The sequence below is a fragment of the Lygodium microphyllum genome, chromosome 9 (assembly GCF_053477565.2).
Source record: "Lygodium microphyllum isolate KBCC chromosome 9, Lygodium_microphyllum_v1.1.10, whole genome shotgun sequence".
Lineage (NCBI taxonomy): Eukaryota > Viridiplantae > Streptophyta > Polypodiopsida > Schizaeales > Lygodiaceae > Lygodium > Lygodium microphyllum.
This window is the reverse complement of record NC_141143.1, coordinates 12,138,989-12,162,014: the sequence shown is the minus strand read 5'-3', so window position 1 is coordinate 12,162,014 and position 23,026 is coordinate 12,138,989.

Here is a 23,026-nt window from a genome sequence, read left to right as displayed (position 1 = left end):
AGTGGCCAAGGATCTTGCTGAGACCTCAGGAGATGACGTAGTGACATGCATCAAGGAGTTAGATAACACCTTCACCACATTCGCTAGGAGCTATGAGAGGCTTGACCTAGGACTTCTTGATGAACCCCTTGCTTCTGATGTTCGTGCGTTGCCATGCACTTGGGAAGGCTACGAGTTTATAACCATCAAATTTTCCAAAATTGCTGCCGAATTAATCGCTAATGGAGAAATCTCAAAGGAGCAAGCCGTTCTCAGAAGACTAATTACCTCGTACCGCAAGCCTGCTTGCTCTACACTTGAACAAGAACAGGAGGAGCTCACCCAATGATGGGACCTCAAATGGGCCAACACTGGCTATAGCACTAGCCACACCTCATGCTCAAACACACCAACACAGCCTCGCGGGCCAGGAGCGCCTATCTGATGTGCTAAAGGATGAACTGTCCTAAAGCCTAACCTATGCGTTTATAGTTTTCTAGTCCAACGTTTCCCTTTCTATAAACTCCACAGAGGGAGAACCCATACACATTGGCAATAAATGCCACGATAATCACATACATGGGAGGCAACCTCTCGGTGGAATCACCGCGGCCTCACTGCAGCTCTGATACATCATAGGGATTGGCCCCTTGATGTGCTGCTCAACATATAGAACAAACGAAAAAACTTCACTCTTTCATTTTAAACGTATTCCAGGAGATACCATGTGTCCTTTCCAAATAATTCCCCAAGAAACGAACATCTATCCTACGGCTTAGGTTGCCTTTCCACACTCAAGCCTGAGTCGTCATAATCGAAAACAGGTGTTATGCATCCAGTCCTTTGTATTATGATACCATGGTTGACATGCACATGTGAAAGTGGATGATCCTAAAGTGCTCAAACATAATTTTCAATCAAAAACATGTTGTGCACAACCAGGCTTTCCAATGATTATTCACCAACTCGTTGCAGCGATGTAAGGATAGCACCGAGACAACACTCGTGCTACTATCCTCTTCATTAAAATACAACAAACTCTATGTCATGATATGCATCAAAAAATCAGCAACAATTAGTACGCAAATTGCACCATTCAAACATTAAAATACAACAAACTCTATGTCATGATATGCATCAGAAAATCAGCAACAATTAACACGCAAATCGCACCATTTAAACATTAATGAAGAGGATATGATATCCTCTTTATTAAAATACAAAAAACTCTATGTCATGATATGCATCAGAAAATCAGCAACAATTAGCACGCAAATCGCACCATTCAAACATCCCACCCCCCTACGTTTAGGTATTGCTTTCGTTGCATAGGTGTAGAGGTTCATTTTGTCATGTTTTGATGTATGAAAAGTGATAAATCACAAACTTTGACAAGGAGATAGGGAAAACTAAGGCTAAACCTCATGCTTTGCCACTACCATACATCCACAAACACTCATTATATTTTCCTTATTTTTGTGAACCGTATTTCTATTTTTTTCCTTATTTTTCCAATTTTCTTGATTTATTTATCAATAAAATATGCTATTTTCTGATTGTTCTTGTTCTAATCACTTCAACGTACTAACATTCAATTTATTTTCTATTTTTCCCCCATACGAACACATTTCACCCACGCGAAACGACAAAACTATGATTTTACCACTTAAAAACCGCATTTTGGGTTTTACAAGAATTAAATAGCACATGTAAATCATTGCAAAATCAAAATTTTTTGATAAATAGCAATTACTCATGATGCAACCAGCACTCAAAACAAATTTTCATCAAATAAGGACATCATTACCATCATAAAATACCAAAAACCCTTCATTTTCTTCATAAAAATGGTAATACCGTGTTTTTACAAAACCCGAGACGCATCAAATGACTGCGTGACTAGTGGAAGGAGCCTCTATTGCTCTCAATTCAATGTTGCACATCAATCTTCAGCATCTCCATCAATCTCCATCATCGTTTCCTTCAATCTCCTTCCTGATTTCTCCTTCAAGATAGTGCGCATGAACAGCCCATAGAGAGGAGAGAGAGGAAGGAGAGAGAAAGACTAGATTCTGATCTCTCCATTTGGTCAGCCATATCACGCATGAAGGGCGGCGATAGGATCAGGAAAGATGGAGGATTTTTCGGCTATGATCTGCCGTATAGGTTGCTTTGATGCTCCATGCACGATTTGTGGGGGAGAGGGAGGCGTTTTTTTCACGCCGTTCATGGCATGAAGATGCTACTGCCTACATGTAAAAAAATGGAGGGGGGGGTGCCCCCTCCCAAAGAGGGAGGGGGCACCCCCTCTTGGCCTTAATTTTTGTCCACCTTTTCAAATTTGGCCAATTTCTGGCAACTTTCGCGTTCGGACTCTGATTTGACCTCTGAAAAATTCTACGCGTCCGTCTTGAGGTCCCGCACTGACTGGCAGCTCCCCGCATCCTGCACAGCAGTCAAAAAAATGATAAAAAATCCACAAGTGTTGCTCGGGCGCCTTTTGAAAGTCGTCTTTCACTTGGTGCTTAAAATCGTCCTAGCTGCAACTGCCGCCTTCGATGTCTAAGATTTTTTCCCTAAATTTCGGATTTTTTGGCAAATTTTAGGCACATTTTGGGCTCAAAACTCCACTCTCATTGGCGACCATAGGATAGGGCGACTCAGCCCGTCAAATCCCACAACAGATCTGCACAAAACAACCAAAGAAAGCATCAAGCTGATACAAAATAGATACATATTAGAACACAGCACAATGCTCACCCTACCTCTGACAAAACCAAGGCATGAAATCCACAAGGAGTAGGCCTAGCATAATCTGATAGAAGGTCTAAAGCTAGTCACTAACCGAGTGCTCCAACACGGCCAAACTAAAAAGAACTATCAAAGAGGTCGCCCTAAGTGGTGGTCTGAACTACCTACCTAACTAAGGAAAACACACCCCAAAAGCTCCTACTAGGTGAGGACTCCTATAGCCTGATCAAGAAGTATTTTCTTTTAGCACATTTCTTCTTTCAAGCTTTTATTTTTCCATACTCGGGCGTGTAAAAAGGAGGGATCTAAGCGTAGTGACCCAAGGAGAATAGGGCATCGGCCTCGGGTCCTGTCTCGATACCCAAGAACCTACCAAACCCTCACAAGGTGACACTTAATCCTTTTCGAACGCTCACTTTTATTTTCGCTCCAACCTTCCTTACTTTCTTCTTTTCCAGTGAGACGCCACCCCTAGGAAGACAAGGCATCGATGGGTTTGACTCGTCCCCAGGAACCTACCAGGCCTTCGCAAGGCAATGAGCAACTATTTATAAATTTTCATTTCTTTTCTTTTCTATTTTTATAGGGTTTAGAACCCCTTTTTACACACCTTTGTATATATTTATTTTCTTTGAGATATTCGGGGTTTTTTTCCCCCCCTATCATCATCATTTTTTCCTCCTGTAGGCTTCTCTAACTACCTCACAACTAACAAGAACTCCTAGAATGGTTGCCTAGCAGGCTAGCAGAACAGGGTTACTAGAGTTGCCTTCTAAAACAGGTCTTTCGATGCCTGGCAATGTCTTTACAGGAGGCAACGACTACTCAGACCTCCCTCAGACATAACTAACTGAAACCTGGGACTTCATGCCTTGGACACCAGTCCCCAACAAAAAAAGAAAATCCCCTACAAGTACACAGACACATATAGCATAAAAAGCATAGTACTCGTAAAGGAGAGATATCACTTGGATAGGGCTACGAGAAGCTTCCGTGCCACATAGGCTCCTTCCAAGCTCTTCTTTAAACCTGTCTAGCACAGGACTAAAACAAGAAACCATTAACTGCACTCGTACTAAACAGACAACTCGCCCTCTTGGCCTAATGAAATAAAGCACTTCACTACAAAAAATGATCGGCCCTCTTGGCCTAATGAAATAAAACAAAAACCTCGCAAAACAAGCCCTCTTGGCCTAATGAGATCAAACAAAATAGCATCTACACATCCCTCCCTGAAATAGTACCGATATACAATAATGTGCTCCCTTCCAAGGAGGAAAAATAGGGCTCGCAACCCTAAGCTAAATGCATAAGATTGTGACCCATCCCTCCTGTATATATAACAAGAGGCATACGCATAACATGTTGGCTAATCAGCCTATGGGTCCCGGATAACAACCGTAGATGGGTCTCGGCTACTCTTTGTATCACCATATCAACCATCTCCTACCATATATTGCATGCTCTGATAACATTCCCCACAAGCGACCGAGTCCCATCTCATTATTGATAGCAATATCCAAACTAGGACCATAGTTGAAGAAAATGTCTTCTTCATAAGCAAGGTTTGCTAGTGAATTCACAAACTGATTCCAATAACGTGGAATCAGCTAAAGAGATACTCTCTCAAACTCCTCAAATAGCATCATGGCAGCTCAATGATACATACAAAGGATGGGATTCCACACTATGTATGTCCCATCTAGCTGATTCAAGATCAACTGGGAATCCCCTTTTACTAACAACCGCCGAATACCACCTTGCTTGGCAATATGCAGTCCCATAATCAAGGCTTTATACTCCGCCATGTTGTTAGTGAATCCTACCCCGAGATAAGCAGCTAACTTTATCATGACTCTACGTTGAGGATCTTGGATTACTACTCCAATACTCCCTTGCTTATTAGGGCCCCTGGATGCTCCATCAAAATATAATGTGTACGTCCACAATGGGTTTACACAGCCTGCCATCACAAACTCCTCTATTCGTAATTATGATAGTCAAAATTTAGCATGTTTAGAGGATGAATTGACGGCTCCATCCCACCTTCTTCATTAAACGCAATAGACATACTTGTCAACATTCATAAGCAGTGATGGCAGAAGACTTTGATCTCCCACACAAAGGTTCTGTCTTCTTGCTCAATCACTTTGTAACCTTTGCTTCACTAGATAAGTTTCCCCTGATGGTATCTTTGCTCTAGATATGGGTGCTCCAAATAATGAATTAACTGCCCCATCAACTAGCTTTAAGCTCTTTTGCAGGTCTCAAATCAGCCTCAGCATGGACCTACAATGCATTTTTCCGTGTTAGCATACTTAGAAATAATAAGGCTTAATCTTATTAATATTAACCTTATTTTTAAATTCTACTCCCTAAAGATCAGCTAGTAGAGCCGTGGACCTATTTTTTCCTTTCCTTCCAATCTTGTAGGGGCCATCCCATCTAGGTTCCAGCTTCCCTAGAAATAGCTCCCTACGCGCATCGTAGGGAGTTGTTTCTAGCTTCCCTGGAAACAGCTCCCTACGCGCATCGTAGTATAGAACTAATTGCCCTTTTTTAAAGGTATACTTCTTTACTTTAAGGTCATGTAGCTACTTCATCCGATGTTTAGCTACCTTCTGGTGTAATAACCTCTGCAATTTCAACTCATCCAGGTGGGCTATGGTCGAGAGTGCATCCTTGTCTCCCAAAGAGTGGTTAATTGCAAACTGTATGGTTGGCAACTCGATTTGGAGGGGTAACACACACTCTTCCCCATAAACTAATTCAAATGGAGTATGGTTGATAGCTCACTTGAACATTGTATTGTACGCCCATACTGCCACATACAACTTCATGTTTGAGTCTCGTTTCTTCTCAGAGACTATTTTAGACAACATACCCACAAGCTGCTTATTAGTGCGTTCGACTTGTCCATTTTCTTGTGGATTATAGGGGGTCGTTTTGTTGTGCTTGATTTGCCAAGCTTCAGTTAGGATTTTGATCACTTTATTCAAAAAGTGGGTTCCACAGTTCGACACTAGTTCCTTCGGTGGACCAAAATGGCAAATAATCTGCTCTAGGAGGAAACTTCTAGTCTCTTTTGCATTGTCCTGCCTCGTCGCCTGCGCTTCTGACCATTTTGTAAAAGAATCAGTTGCCACTATAATGTACCTCTTCTGGGTAGTAGACGACGGGGTGATACGACCCACAAAGTCAATGCCCCACTTCTCAAATGGAAGGATAGCCATGATAGGCATAAGTGGGCATTTCCTATTCTCTCTCCTGTCATGTCTTTGATAGGTATCACATCTCTTAACGTACTCAAAAGAATCTTGGAAGATGGATGGCCACCAATATCGATCTCTTAAAGCTTTCTATGCCGTCAACCATCCAACGAAGTGCCCTCCACATATAGAGTCATGGTATTCTTCCAAGATGAAAGGAACCTTGTTAGGGATCACACATCGGTGATAGATATCATCAACACCCTGCCAATATAGTTCAAGGAAAACTTCAAAGCCTGTTGTCTGATTTTCCTCTTTTCATATTTTGATAAACCAGCTCCAGTCTCTCTCGTTGATAGATAATGAGTGATAGCAGCATACCAAGATGGGATAGAAGCTGTATCAATTTTAAACATTTCTTCAATATCACTTCCTTCAGTCAACGTCTCTTTCGGCTCCCTGAAATCCACAAGGCATTCCACAATACCTTGCAACCTCACTGGCTTACTCTTAATCTCATAATCAAACTCATGAAAAGTGATTAACCACTTTGCCAGATGATCAAGCGGTTGTAGCTTGTTCATAAGCAATCTAAGGCCTTTCGCCTTCGTATAAAAACCTACCTTCTCATAGAGAATATAGTGCCTGAATTTTTTAGTCGCAAAGACCATCGCAAGGCACAACTTCTCCATGTAGGTGTAGTTAATTTCTGATATGCCCATTTTTTGACTAGCAAAAGGTATCGGATAATACCACTTTTCCTCCCAGATTTGGGCTAAACAGCAGCTCATACTATGCATGGTCGTTGCTCAAAATATGTAAAATACCTCACCTTTTTTAGGTGCTTTTAAAATTGGTGCTTTTACTAGCTCCTGTTTCACATCCTCGAAAGCTACCTTACAAAGGTCGCTCGATACCAATAGATAGCTAAAGGATAATAAGTTTGTTAGTGGCAATGTCCTTTCTGCCAAGGCTTTTGTAAACCTCCGATAGTACCCTATCGATGACAGAAAGCTATGTACCTCTTTCAGAGTGCGTGGTGGAATCATAGCGACTATAACCTTGATCTTTTCAAGGTCAATTACGATCCCTACTGAGCTGACCACATGGCCTAGCAATAGCCCATAAGGCACTCCAAAGACACACTTCCGTGGGTTAAGAGGAATACAAAATCATCTGTAGCGCTCAAAGCATTTTCTTAACATAATCAACATCCTTTCCCTTACAATGGCTGCCCCCACGTCATCGATAAATACTTTCAACTCATCTGGGGAGATGTCACCAAAGGTCTTGTGTGTTGTTCGTTGCCATGATCCAGGTGTGTTGCACAAACCAAAGGCCATCACATGGTACGAAAAAGTACCAAAGACAGTAATGAAAGTCGTTTTCAACTTGTTCTCTTTTGCAATTGCCATCTGGTTGTATCCTATAAAGCAATCCATAAATGAATATATTTCCCTACCCACTAATTGATCCAAAATCTGGTCAATAAATGGCAATGTGTAGTAATCCTTAACCGTCTGCTTATTCAGCTCTCTAAAATCTACACATAGTCGGATCTGGTTGTTTTTCTTGTTCATGATGACGACTGGTGAACACCATTTTGTGTGCTATACAGGGAAGATTAAACCCGCTTTCTGTAACTCCTCAAACAGCCGTCCCTCAATTCAAAAGGCATACGCCTTACTTTCTGACACACATGACGACTGCCTTCGTTTACAAGAATAGTATGAATAGCTAGGCTAGGAGGAATGCCTCTCAGCTCATCATAACTCCAAGCAAAGATGTCGCAGGATTCTTGAATCAAGGACACATAGTCCTCCTTTTCTACTGAACTGAGCATGGAACCTTATTTAATTGGTCACGAATCATTCGGCGTGCCAAGGTCCAACTCAATCACATCCGTGTCTCTAATCCTATCTTGCGGCTCTATCGGCTTATTTAGAGTTATCTGATAAATATCCTCTGTAGTGGATCCCTCTTTAGATTCATCACTGGATGATGTCTCACTACCAGATGGATCATCTGCTGTTTCTAATTTAGTAGAGGATAAAGGAGCTCTCTCACTCTGAGCAGACTCAGGGTAAGTATCGATTATTACTCGATTAGCACCTCTACCTAGAACCACTCGACCGGCGGGTATATCGACTTGACAGTCTGTTCGTAAGATCCCAGGCCTGCCTAGCAAGACTTGATAGCTCGGATGTTCTGCAAATCTTATCACCCTAAAGTCCAAGAAGCATTCTACACTTGCAACTGTAACATGGACTTTAGTGATGCAACTTTACCGTTGCCTTAGACTATCATCAGTAGAGGATAAAGGAGCTCTCTCACTCTGAGGAGACTTAGGGTAAGCATCGATTATTACTTGATTAGCACCTCTACCTAGAACCATTCGACCGGCAGGTATATCGACTTGACAGTCTGTTCGTAAGATCCCAGGCTTGCCTAGCAAGACTTGATAGCTCGGATGTTCTACAAATCTTATCACCCTAAAGTCCAAGAAGCATTCTACACTTGCAACTGTAACATGGACTTTAGTGATGCAACTTTACTGTTGCCTTAGACTATCATTAGTCATTCTAAGAAGGGTGGAGCCATCTTTTTGGTGTTCAAAAATGAGAGAGAGAGAGACAGGGAAAACTCCATATCCATGAGTCTTCAGGCTCTTATTGTGTTTTTTTTATTATGTAGAATAATACTAAACCACACAATACAATGTAAAGTAAACTAGACTGACTAGACTGACTAACTCTAGTCAAGACACTGACTAACTACTAACCCGACTTATTTAATGTAGTCACATGGAGACAGTTGTACACAGTAGCTGTCACAGATGTCGGTTACACATCAAGACAAACTGACGGGTGGAGCTTGATTTCTAACACTCCCCCTCAAGCTCAAACCAAAAACTCAAACCATCTTTATCACTCCAAGTAGTTGTCTAAAGTGAATGAACTTATCTTTACCAAATGATTTGGTAAAGATGTCTGCTACCTAGTCTTCAGTCTTCACATACTCCAAGTCAATCTGATCTGCTAAAACCATTTCCCTGATGAAATGGTAGTGAACCTCAATGTGTTTCGATCTTGCATGATAAACAGGATTACTTGCTAACATGACATTGCTTAAATTATCACAGTACAACCTTACTTTGCTGTCCAAGTCATTCAGCAACTTGTGTAACCACATAGCTTCACAGGCCGCTAAGGCTACACCACGATACTCTGCTTCCATACTGGACAGCGCAACTGTAGGCTGTTTATTACTCTACCAACAACTGATCATGCTACTACCCAATCCAAATGCATAGCCGCTGGTTGCCCTATTGTCATAAGTGCAACCAGCCCAGTCAGCATCAGTATACCCCATCAACTCAAGGGGTTTTCCATATGCATAAAACAGCCCATGATCTGTGGTACTCTTTACATATCTCAGAATTCTCTTGACTGCATCAAAGTGTGGTTTGCAAGGCTTCTGCATGAACTGACTGATCAGCCCCACAGCATAACTCAAGTCAGGTCTAGTGATCATGAGATAGATCAAGCTACCTACCATCTGTCTGTACATGGTAACATTCTCAATCTCTATCCCAACATCAATCTGCAACTTGACATTCTACTCTAAAGGCATATCCATAGGCTTGAAATCAACCATACCATATTTCTGTAACAGGTCCTGAGCATACTACTTCTGTAGCAGCCATATGCCTTGAGGTGTAGAGACAACCTCAATCCCCAAAAAATATTTCAGCTCTCCTAGGTCCTTGACCTTAAACTCAGCCTGTAAACATATCTTTACTTCAGCAATCTCGCTTTCATCATCTCCTGTAACGATTAAGTCATCCACATAGACAACTAGGAATACATAACCACGATTTGTCTTCTTCACAAACAAACTATGATCAGCATCACCTAATCGGAAACCATGTTGCTGCAAATAACTGCTAATGCGAGCATTCCATGCTCTGGGTGCCTGTTTCAGCCCATATAATGCATTTTTCAGCTGGCATACATGTGCTGGAAATTCTGGATGCACATAGCCTTCAGGTTGTTCCATGTAAACTTCTTCCTGTAACTCTCCATTCAGAAAGGCATTCTTTATGTCCATCTGCCATAGTTTCCAGCCTTTAGCTACTACCAAAGCAATCACAGTTCTAATTGTAGCCATCTTTGCTACAGGGCTGAAAGTCTCCTCATAATCAAGACCATACTGCTACGCATACCCTTTTGCAACTAGCCTGGCCTCGTATCTTTCCAATGATCCATCTGATGTACATTTTACCTTATACACCCACTTGCAGCCAATAGGTGTTTTGCCCTCAAGCAACTGTACCAAATTCCATGTGCCATTTTCAGCCAAAGCTGAATATTCCTCATCCATAACAGCATGCCAATCCTCATCTGCAGCTGCCTCATTAAACTTACTTGGTTCTCTAAAACCTGTTACTTTTGTCATATAAGCACAATGACTTGCTGAATATCCAATGTAAGTGTATCTATCAACAGGTCGTCTGACCCTCTCTGATCTCCTGAGCTATGGCTCACTATGAGCTTGCCTCTCATGAGGCAGCACATAACGACTCTGCCTAGCACCTGGCATCATAACAGATGGAATCCCCAATTCACTATCTAAAACTCCATATTCGGGATTTTGGGAATTTCCCATCAATATGGGAAAACCAAATCAAAATGGATTTCATGAATTTTGGGAATTTCATTAATTTGGAACTTGGTGCAATTAAACATATTACTGCTTATGGTTGTTTCCAAGAGATTGAAAAAAACTCAAAAAGGTGGTGTTAATAAATACCTTAGTTTTAATATCCTTGAAATATTCAAGGAAAATCTTCAGTCGATGGATTCATGTAGACTTTCTTTAGCCTTCAATACAACCTTTGGGGGAATTTTGATTTTTTTGGGAGATTTTGTATCTTTCTTCATCCAAGAGAAGACAATGCTATCTATTGTTTCCCATCATTCAGGATATTTTTTGTTGCACATCCAATATTTATCCCAACAATTAAAATACACCTCTGCATCTGTAGCATTTTGACGACTACAAACTGGTGCCCAATATTGTATACGTACCTTGTTGAAGTTTTTGGAATGTCTATTTGTATCGACCTCAGTTTGTGCAACACCAAGCCATATTGGATATATTGGATCTGAAGGTCTAACAAGCACAAAGTCATCTTTCTTAACATCAAGCATTGGTTCAAAGGCATGTTTGGGTTGTTTTCTCACAGGACCACAATAGTGATCATTCAACTCTTCCAATCCAATGAAGTCATCTGCATTATCTACATCTATATTGGTTACATCACTTTGTGTTCTTGGCCAAAAATCTATGAAAAATAAATCTTCTTGGACATTTGGAGTTTGAAGAGCGTAGATCATATGTTTCCAATAATCATCACTAGTGTTATAAACTTTGTGTACTCTTCTTTAGGTCCTTGTACATTTGACCATCTTTCCCAATACTTCAAATAATCTTTAACTCCACTTACTACTTCATGATGATCCTTAATGTACTCAAACATGGGCAGCAACATTGGAACACCCTTTGGAAGAGTAGGCTTTCCTGCAAGGTCTCTCTTCCATAATTCAATGCCACCTTATCTTGGTAACTAGTTTGGGGACTTTGGATGCATCTTGTATTGCATGACAGGTGTATCTCCTTGCATATAAAATCGAAATTGAAGAGGTTTTGAGTGACCAACAAGTGTATCTTTCGAATCACACAAGTATTTGATGGACCTAAAAATGGGCTGGCACTGGCTCATGCACTAGCCGGGCCTCGTCACTACGCATAAGACAACCCCTCGGCCTCGCGGCCAGGAGCGTCTATCAAAATCTCTGCCTTCCTAAACATTGCGTTTGTAATACGTTGTAGTCCAACTGATCCTAACCCAATATTACTCCTGAGAGGGAGTCCCTTTCACATAGCCAAAAGGCTCGAATCACATACACATAGGGTTCCTCCTACGGCTGAATGCCGTCTACCCTCTGCGACTCTCCTACACCTTGGGGATTGGCCCCTCAGTGCGTCGCTCAACAAATAGACACATCGCACAAAAGTCGCTCAAGGTACCAAATAAGCGTGTCCAAGAGTGTACCATTTCTTCCTCACTTGCTTTCCCCTTTGGGACCCGCGTCTACCTACAGCATGGGTACCTCACTGCCTCTCATCGTAGGTCAGGTTCTAATAAACCAATTGCAATGCATGTCCAGGAGCTGGTCACTGATATTTTTTAAATTCTTTTCATGCTCTATGCATTTGGTGGATGCCTAGTGCTCAAACATTTAGCAAAACAATATCGTGCACAAGTGCAAAAATATTCTTTTAATGGTTTCCAACTACCGTTCGTGCTTCGTTGCCTGGGCCTAGCACCGAGGTGATCCTCGTGCTACTAAGCTCTTAATTTTAATTATCATCCGTCTTAAATTCTATGCATGGAAATAAACAACTTTTCCATTATCTCACACGGCATTTAGACATATTTCAACTTCTCTACCCTTCCCCGTTTAAATATTGCATCATTGCATAGACTTACGAGGTATTTTACCATCATTTTATGTGTAAAAACCGGGAAAAACACACTAGAATAAGAAGGTGGGGTTGAACTGAGGCAAATCCTCATCCTTCAATCCCCACAAACATTCACAAACATTGTTCTTAATTTTCATTAATTTTCCGTACCCAAAATGCATTTTTCCCCTATTTTTGTGATTTTCCTCTATTTTCCTTGTATTTTCCCCTTATTTTCTGCATTATTTAATTACTGAAAATTCAAAACAGGTTATGGGATGTGGCCCTTAGTTCCTTCTTGCAGCAAAAATGAAAATTTAGTTGGTGTTCCTATTCATTTTCCCATTTTTATGCCCAAAAACATCATTTTTCCTTGATTTTTCATATTTTACGTGTTTTAGTGTATTATTTTGAGTCACAAGATGCATATTTTTCTGATTTTTTTATTATGATCAGCAAGTACTCATGGAAAACAGCAACATTAACAATTTTTAGCCCACATGAACAACATTTTATCAATCAAAAGCCATAAAATCTCAAATTTCCTTTGAAAAAATTGAATTACCACTTATTTGCGTGTTTCGGGTTTCATGTCCATGGCTATAAATTTGAAAATCAGCAGCACTTCATGCTCAGCATGATCACAAATCACCATTTCCAGCCCGTGGAGCAATCCGATCCATGCCGGACAAGCCTCCATCATTCTTTCTTATTCCTTCTTCTTCCCACATGAACTCCCCCTTAGAGGAGAGAGAGGGAGGAGAGGGAAAGATTGATTTCCTCTCTCTCTCTCTACAGGCTGCCATTCCCCGCGTGGATTGAAGCGATGCGGAGCGAAGAGTGAATCCTGTTGCCTGCTATGATGGAATCCATGGCTTACTTGACAGTCTAAATCTCGATTTGAGGGGGGGGGGCGCCGTTTTTTTCGCGCGGCTGTCGGCACGGCACTACCTTCCCCTCCAAGAAAAAATTGGGGGGGTGGGGGAGCCAAAGGGCACCCCCCACTAATCACACCCTTTGAAATTTCAAATTTGGCCCCTTCTTGGGCACCCCGGCCGGTTTCGGACTAACTTCCTCCTACGAGATCCGATTGACGTGCTGTAAATTTTTGGGCATCTGTCTCGGCATCCCGGAGAGGCTTGCAGCTCCCACATCCCATCCTAAATAACAGAAAAATTACTAAAAATCCAGACGTGTCACTTGGGCGCCCATCGACTGCTTGTCGCTTAAAATCGTCCTAGATCGAGCCGTCGCCTTTGACATTGAATATTTTTCCATTGATATTCATAATTTTTAGCTATTTTTAAGCACTTCCCTTATTCACTTTGAAGAGTGATATTGCATTTTTTCAACAAGATGGTGTCATAGAGAAGATAACAGATGGATGTGCTGGGAAAGAGGGAATACCATGTAATATTGTTAAGATCAAGGGAAAAAATGTAGTATATAAACTTGATCCTTTGTCATTTCACTTTGCCAGTAGTAAAGAGGATGAAGAATACTCTTTGAAAACAATGGGATGGACCTTATTTGAGGAGGTAAAGGGCACACAATACATTATATTAGCATTCCAAGCTGTTGACCCATGCATCGTGATGAGGTGGATGCTAATAAGTTGGACACTTATAGTTTTTGGATTATATCAGGGCTTCACTCAATTCATGCAGCAAAGATATATATTCAGAGTAATACTACACGTTGTCTAGCAACCAAGCATTTATACACCACAAGAAATGCTAGAATATTAGTTGATTGTCGTGCAGAAATGTGCATTGAGCTTTCACGAATGACAAATATGGAATCACATAATGTTATGAAGAATGCACCTTATGTTGAGCAACTTCAACAATTAAGAGATCAGTGGCTAGCCTTTGGTTCTCCACCAAAACCCCAGCAAGGGCTTTCTAAGACAAGCTCTCAAAGAGTACCATGGCAGGTAATCATATATAAGCTTACCTTCTTTTTTTGTGAAGATTAGTGTGATGCTCTTTCTTTTGTTCTATGCTCACTGTTTTGATCTTTTTTTTGCAGAGATTTGTGGCATACATTGGAGAAAATTGTGCATCTAGAGATTTCCATATGATTGTTAGCTCCCAAGAAATATTTGATGGTTGGATCAAAATCATGAAGAGATACTCTAGAGGTGAACTTATATCCCAAGAGGAGAGTTCGAGAAAAAAGGGAAGGCAACCTTCTCCTGTTGCATTTCGTTGCTTTATGGGTTTAAAGGATGGAGACATCCTTATACTATAAGAGGAGATCAATGAAGGTCATATCCTTTTTCTTAGAAACAGTTGGGATAAGGAAGATATGATTGACATGAAAACAAGGGCTAAGGAAATCAAGCAAGATAGGGTCCTAAAGGAGGAATTAGTCACTCTTTTCAATGCTTCAGTTCCAGAAAGTAGCGTTGTGATGAAGACTTAGGAAGAGCTTGTTGATGATTATGATATCAATGATGAAGTCTACACAAAGATTTTAGGCATTTGCAATGATTGGGTATCAAAGAAGCTCACACGTGGAGCTGATGCAGGGTCCCTACCAAATGGAGCAAAAGATATTGTGAACTTCCTAATTGGAAAAAAGCAGAATCCTCTTCAATCCTCCACTACTTCCCCTTAGCGTGTATATGCTGTCGAATGCAATCTAGAAACCTTTGGTCTTATACATAATGTTTACAGAGATCCAATTACCATTGGGGTTGTTGTTCTAGATGCAACACATGGGGTTGAGGGAATGAAATGGGACTCTATAAAGTTTGGAAAGGTTGTATCCACTCTACTACAAATGACATGTAAACCTAAACAATTCATGTTGTTATCATTTCTTGATCGAAAGCAAATGGCAGCTTTGGAAAATGCTCTTGAAAGCATTTCTTGCAAGTATCGCATGCTAGTTGGTAGTGTTGACTTCCTACCAATGGATAGAACGTTTGCTTTTGGATCTATAGATTCTTTTGTGGTTTTGACATTAGTGACCATGGAGAAAAGCTTCATCAATTTTGAGCGATATATAAACAATGTCAACAAGCCTTCCATTTTGGACTTTGAAGGCTTGGACAAGGAGTGCAATGATGAAGATCTTGAAGAAGAACAAAGGATTGCAAAGGCTGTTTTGAGAAAGAAAATGAAAGTTATGGAAACTACAATCAAAGCATTCAATGATGCTCATGAGGTTGTATTTGATGTATATGAAAGTGGACTTGCATCTAAGGTGGCATTGATAAATCATATGAAGACTATTGCAGTTGTTTACAACACTCAAGAGCAAAGAGAGGTTGAAGCACAATTGTGGAGGGTCCATGAGAGTGCCAAACAAAATTCAAACTCCCAAGAGGTTCCTCCTATTGAAGTTCAAGTTCTTGAAGTACCACCCGAAGGCATGGAAGAATCAAGCCAAGATATAGCAAGTCTAATAATGAAAGAGAAATTAAGGGCTACTTCAGGTGTTTAAACTCCGTTCCTTCTCCTTTCATAAAGGAAGACACATTGATGTAATTTTGATTTTTTTCTTGAGAAGTTACTTCCATTAGCATTTGCAATATTTTCTTTCTTTGATGATATTAATTAAAGAAACTATGTCTTTGGTTTTTTAATTTTTTATAAAAGGTACCAAGCATGTTTGGTTTAAAAATTTTATTTAAGTAAATATTTTACCAAATCGGTATTAAAAAACTCATTTAAATTTATCATCCTTTGTAAGGATAACTATTTAATTGTAATCTAGTGTGTAAGAATACTTATCATAATGAAAAGTTTGAGCTATCTATGCAAAATTTACTTAAGTCTATTTTAGATCTTATTTCAATTAAACTCTTATATGTGTTGTGTTATGATCTTGTCATGTTAGTTTTGGTTAGATTTGTCCACATAGTCAAATCTCTTATCTCTTATAGCCTCTTTTTACTACATCACTAGTGTATGTTTATGCATGTACCTTAGGATAAGAAAGCCAACAATATATTACACACCCCAAAAAACATTCATTGCATCTCCCAAAGGAGTTTTACCTCAGTTATAAATATTGCAACAAAGATTTCTCTCCAATGTATCTTTTGAGATGTGTATACGGAATATTAAGGAAAAATCCTTGTTACAATTCGTGAGTTTAAATATCTATGGGATATAACTAGTTCAAAAATAGAATGGTTAGTCCTTAAGAAGAAACTATGAAAACTTATTCAAATATAGTATAACTTATCTCAATTACATTGTCATGTGTCACTTATATGTGACATAGTTTTGGTCACATGGTCAAAAGTATCATGTTTAAATTTTCTTTTAATAATTAGGACTAATAAACATCTTCTTTGTACATGCCATTTTGAATGTCTTTTTAAAAATTGAGAATGTTAAATATTATAATGATAATATAATTTGTGCAACTAATTACAAGAATCTATTGTTAGTATCTCAAGTATACTTATAACTAGAGATAAAAAGTAGATATGGAAAAATGACTTTATTAGAATAGATTTTACTTCAAAACATTTATCATATATTTTTTTTTCACCTCATGATATTACTTTTAATTAGATTTGACCACATGGTCAACTGTCTCTTTTCTTAAGACATCATTTTTTAAGTAGTACCTATTTATGTATTTATCAATGTGAAGTTAAATTGCTTTAGTGTTCTATGCCAGTTTATAGCTCAAAAATTAGGTAGAATGATGAGGAAGTAAATGAATCTAATGTGCTTCTTTTTCTTCTTTGTAACTTCAACTAAGACATCTATGGTTGGATATCTAGCAGATTCAACAACAGTAGAGCACGATGATGTGATTGATGTTTCCTTGATAAGAAATGCAACACAATTATGTGTAATACTTGATCTCAATGGTCTTCTTTTACAACGATGCTTTGCTAAGTCTAAAAGGTTTCAAAGCTTTCAAATGGGAAAGCAATGGCTTGTTCTTCGACCAGGATGTATGGAGTTTCTTCAAGCCTTATTTGCAAGATTCCAAGTGGGAGTTTGGTCAACAGCTTTACATAAGAATGTCATGGCAGTTATTAAGTGCTTGGAGATCCATGCAAAAAAGGAACTATCCTTTCTTCATGATTTGGGGCCAAGAACAATGTCATAGACATCGACTCAAAATCATATATAGGCCAGATAAGATGGGAGTAGAAACAATGTTCAAGCCTTTGAAGTATGTATGGGATCAATATGGAGATGTTTGTCAACATACCAAGACTATTCTCATAGATGATAGTCCTTACAAAGGATGTCCAAATCCTGTTGAGAATTGCATTTATCCAAAAACATTTGATATTGATCGTGAAGACTCTATCTTGATCAAAGAACTTCTACCATACTTGACTCGCTTAAGCAAATACCATGATGCACCTGAAGTCATCAAGTTTGATCGATATGGACAGGGACCAGTTCAATATGGACATGAATTGTATGCTCAATTCAAGGTTGTCATTGATGAATGGACTAGAGCAGAGAATGATGGTATTTCATCTTCATCATCAGCACCGCACGAGACCATGATTGATAAAGATGGTATATATGTTCAATCTTCAATTACTTCTTGCTTGAAGAGACCATCTATTATACAAACATCCTCAACAAATGCTTCACGTCATCCGTCTCTTACATTGAACAGCTCACAATTATCCATGTTGAAGAAAACTCCTTTAGTCTCTACTTTGAAAGATATGGAAGCAATGCAACTTGCTCATGAGTTAGGATATCACAAACATTTCATAAATGGTAGTGTAGCTAAACGTTTTATACAAAATCTACAAAATCTATATTTTTCCAATATACATGATGTAACAAGAAGGCGCTGACTCTATATGGATTAATTTTGACTTTCATAATACATATCTCCCTTACATTAAAGGCTTTTGCATGGATATGAAATATATGCTTGTTAGAAATTTAAAGTGTTTTATGTAATTACCTTGGTGTTTCTAAACACCACCAATATCAATGAGAGAATCTACTTGATGTTTCTTATTGTTTCAATAACATTAGTTAATTGTATTGAAATTTCTTATAAAGTGGTTTAAATCCTATTTTGTACTTTATGAAAGTCTACTATACAAACATACTCAACAAATGCCTCGCATCGTCTATCACTTACATTGAACAACTCACAATTATCCATGTTGAAGTAAACTCCTTTAGTCTCTACTTTGAAAGATATGGAAGCAACGCAACTTGCTCATGAGTTAGGATATTACAAACATTTCATAAATGGTAGTGTAGCTAAATGTTTTATACAAAATCTACCAAATTTGTATTTTTCCAATATACATGATTAACAAGAAGGCGCTGACTCTATATGGACTAATTTTGACTTTAAAAATAAATATATCCCTTACATTAAAGTATTTTATATGGCTATGAAATATATGCTTGTTAGAAATTTAAAGTGTTTTATGTACTTACCTTTGTGTTTCTAAACACTACCAATATCAATGAGAGAATCTACTTGATGTTTTTATTCTTTCAATAACATTAGTTAATTGTGTTGAAATTTTTTATAAAGTGGTTTAAATCCTATTTTGTATTTTATAACCATCTACTATACAAGCATACTCAACAAATGCCTCACATCGTCTATCACTTACATTGAACAACTCACAATTATCCATGTTGAAGCAGACTCCTTTAGTCTCTACTTTGAAAGATATGGAAGCAATGCAACTTGCTCATGAGTTAGGATATCACAAACATTTCATGAATGGTAGTGTAGCTATCTACAAAAGTTGTATTTTTCCAATATACATGATGCAACAAGACAGTGACTCTATATGGACTAATTTTGACTTCCATAGTAAATATATCCCTTACATTAAGGGCTTTTGCATGGCTATAAAATATATGCTTGTTAAAAATTTAAAGTGTTTTTTGTAGCTACCTTGGTGTTTTTAAATGCCACCAATATCAATGAGGAGGATCTACTTAATGTTTTTTGTTCTTTCAATAACATTAGTTAATTGTGTTGAAATTTCTTATAAAGTGGTTTAAGTCCAATTTTGTACTTTATGTCTTAGCTAACAAATAAGTCTTGATTGATTATAAAATTTATGTCTATTTCTTTGGAAACACAAACCATTGGTCAAAGGTTAAATCTTTAGTCTTAGAAAAATCATAAACTTCTAGCTTGGTATATAAATATTTATTTTATGATATGAAAATTCATTTAGCTAGTCAAAGTGTGAAACTCGTTAATTTTGGCCAAAGTCAATATCCATCTTGTCCATATATTGTCAAGATAGATAGAAATTTTGAATAAAATATATTTATATATCATGCATATATATACAAAAAATGTAAATGGAGTGAGCAATTATTTCACATACTTGTGTCTATTGGTTTACACAAAAAAAGAACCATCACATTATAGGTTATCCAAACTTATTATGATATGATATTAGATCAAGTTATTAAACCACACCTAGTTAGTGGTGACTCTTTTAAGGTCCTAGTTCATGAAACTTATACATGTCACTTTACATGATGCTATATCTAAAAGAAAAAACTCGTATTGTAATATCTTCAAATCCATAAGATTATAAATTTTGGCCATGATAATATATTTTCATACAATGTTTAAGGCTCTTGTATTCTAAATTCTCTCTCCACTCCATCAAACCTTTGTATTCTTACATTAAACTTGGGAATTTCCTAGGTATATACTAGTTAAGCCTCCTTGATGTTCCCACCACCATACAACATCATATTTTGTTAGTATGCTAGAAAAGATAGAGGTGAAATCCAAATCTCGTAACAGCCACATAGCTTACATTCATCATTTAAGCTCTCAAGATGTGTGATCTCATATTTGTAACATACAAAGTGCCCTTTAAAGATAAACATAAACATAGTGCTCTCTTTCATTCACAAAAGTAAGACATTCATTCAAAGTGGGACTTGGGAAATTCCCAAAATCTCTAATATGGTGTTCTAAGCTATCACAGCTAGATGACTCATAACCTGCAGTGAGTGGACCTGTCACATCTTCAAAAGACTTTTCTTTTCCCTTATCTATTCTCCCCCTCACTGACATATCCGTGTCAGTGGATGCAGTAGTGTGACTATGCAATCGTCCTGTCCAAGGACTCACTGTAGATGATACATCACCTGTTGGACCACTCATGGAAGTACTCTCTACAGGAGTATTTTCAGCACGATTCATACTGGGTGAGCCATCAGTAGGCACTGCAACAGGATTCCCATACCAGGATGCTAACTCATCAAATACCACATCTCTGCTTATGAGTGTCTCATGTGTAGAAGGTACATAACACTTACAAGCTTTACGTTCATGTGCATATCACACAAACACACTCTTCACTGCCTTAGGATCCAATTTCTTCCTCTTTTCATCTAGTATATGCACATATGCAATGTTGCCAAATACCTTCAAGTGTGAAATATTAGGTTTATGACCATACAGCCTCTCATATGGAGTGACATCATGAATCCCTACTGTAGGGGTTCGATTCAGTACATAGACAGCAACCATCACTGCTTCAGCCCAATAACCATTTGGTAGACATTTCTCATTCAGCATAGCTCTAGCTGATTCCATCAAGACCCTATTTTTCCTCTCTGCAACACCGTTTTGCTGTGGTGTATAGCTATAAGTAAGTTGTCTTCTAATCCCATATTTAGCAAGATACCTGTCAAAGTAATTAGAGACATATTCACCTCCTCCATTTAATCTCAAACAGGATATGTAGCAGCCCAACTCATTTTCTGCATGCTTCTTGAAGTCTTTGAATGCATCAAACACATCATCTTTATGCTTCAAAACATAAAGCCAAGTGTACCTGAAATCATCAATAAATGAGACATAATAACGTGCACCTCCAAACGAAGCATTATGTGAAGGACCCCAGACATCAGAGTGCACCAACTGTAAAGGCCTAGTGCTGTTTTTTACATGTCTCATGAAAGGAAACCGTGCCTGCTTCCCAAACTGACATGCAGGGCTTACATGACCAAAGTCATTATACTTGAATTTAGGTAATCCAAGTACTACTTCCTTCTGCTGCATAGATTTCAGATTTTGTACATTGACATGTCCAATCCGCTTGTGCCAAATCTCTACATCCCGAATGGCACTCTCATCATGAGCAAACATGGATGCCTTAAGTCCTAGAATGGTCGCATCCAATGTAAACATCCTGCCATCCCTTCTTCCCTTGGAAATTAACTTACAGCCATTTCCATTTTCCTCGATGAAACATCCATCTTTGTTAAATCTCACTTGCAGATTCTGTTCTACCATTTGACCCACAGAAAAAAGATTCTTTGTTATAGTCAGTACATGTAACACATCATACAGGCCTTTCTTCTTGCCATCAGGCGCATCATGAGAGGAGCAATTCCTTTAGGACTTATGTCATGTTGGGTGTCATCCCCAGTACATACATGACCATGTGTACCTGCAACCATCTCATCAAACCACTCTCCATGCGGTTTGACGCTCCAAAGTCAATTTACCATCTTTCATGTCTATTATGTCTCGAAACATTTTTGGATACATGCTACATGGCAAAGAGTCTATCAACTTGCTCATCATGAGCACCACTGGAACATGCATAGTGCCCATGTTGTTTGCCCTTTGCCTTCATATCTCCCTGCTTCTTGTAGCAATCCTTTGCAATTTACCCATACCTGCCACAATAATGGCAATGCTTGTCCTTGTTGGACTGATAAGATGACTGCTATGAACCAGATCCACCACCTCTACCTTGGGGTTATCTCCCCCTGCCTCTAAACCAGCCTTGTGTATTTGCACCATGCCAATTACCCTGCTGCTACTGCTATCCATAAGCATTACGAGTGTCACCACGACCTCTAAATCTTCTGCCATGCTGGCTAGAGTATAACACAATTTATCTACTCTCAGATACACTAGAGCCTGTATTCAAACCAATTTTGACCTCCTCATGCAGCAACAAAGCAACTAGCTCTTCCCAAGTAGGGGGCTCTTTGTAAAATATTACACGGCGCAGCGAACAGAATATGAGAAAGAGATAAAGAGTACACAACAGATAAGAGGAGAATCAGTAAATTCTTTAACTTCAAACAACTGATACAAAGATGGCTCTGTCCACCCGTGCGCTTCCACTGTGTGAAGCTTAGATGGCGATCTAGACAGAAGATAGGTGAAGAGCTTAAGGCTAGCTGGAACAACAACTCTGACTGGTGAAAGATGAGTGTGAGATGGCTGCGAAGGGGTTTAGCTTTTATAGCCTGTGAAGGTCATTAGGTCGGCCTGCTGACCGACCTACCATATGAGCCTTCAGTAGTCAGCCAGGGAATATTCCAAGGAATATTCCCTTTACCATCGGGCTGGGGGCGTTGCCCCCGCACCCCCAGCTAGGGGCCGCTTCTGCGGCCCCCGGACCCCACAATAGGGGACCCTTTTAACTCCCTTACCACGTAACTCAATGCAATGTGCCTCGAGTTGCTACCAACTTAACCTCTCTGTCTAACCCAAAGATTAGACCCACAATGGTCACCTTTTTGCCATCCGGTCACATAGACCTCATCTCATATACAAGTCAGGACTCCACCAATGTC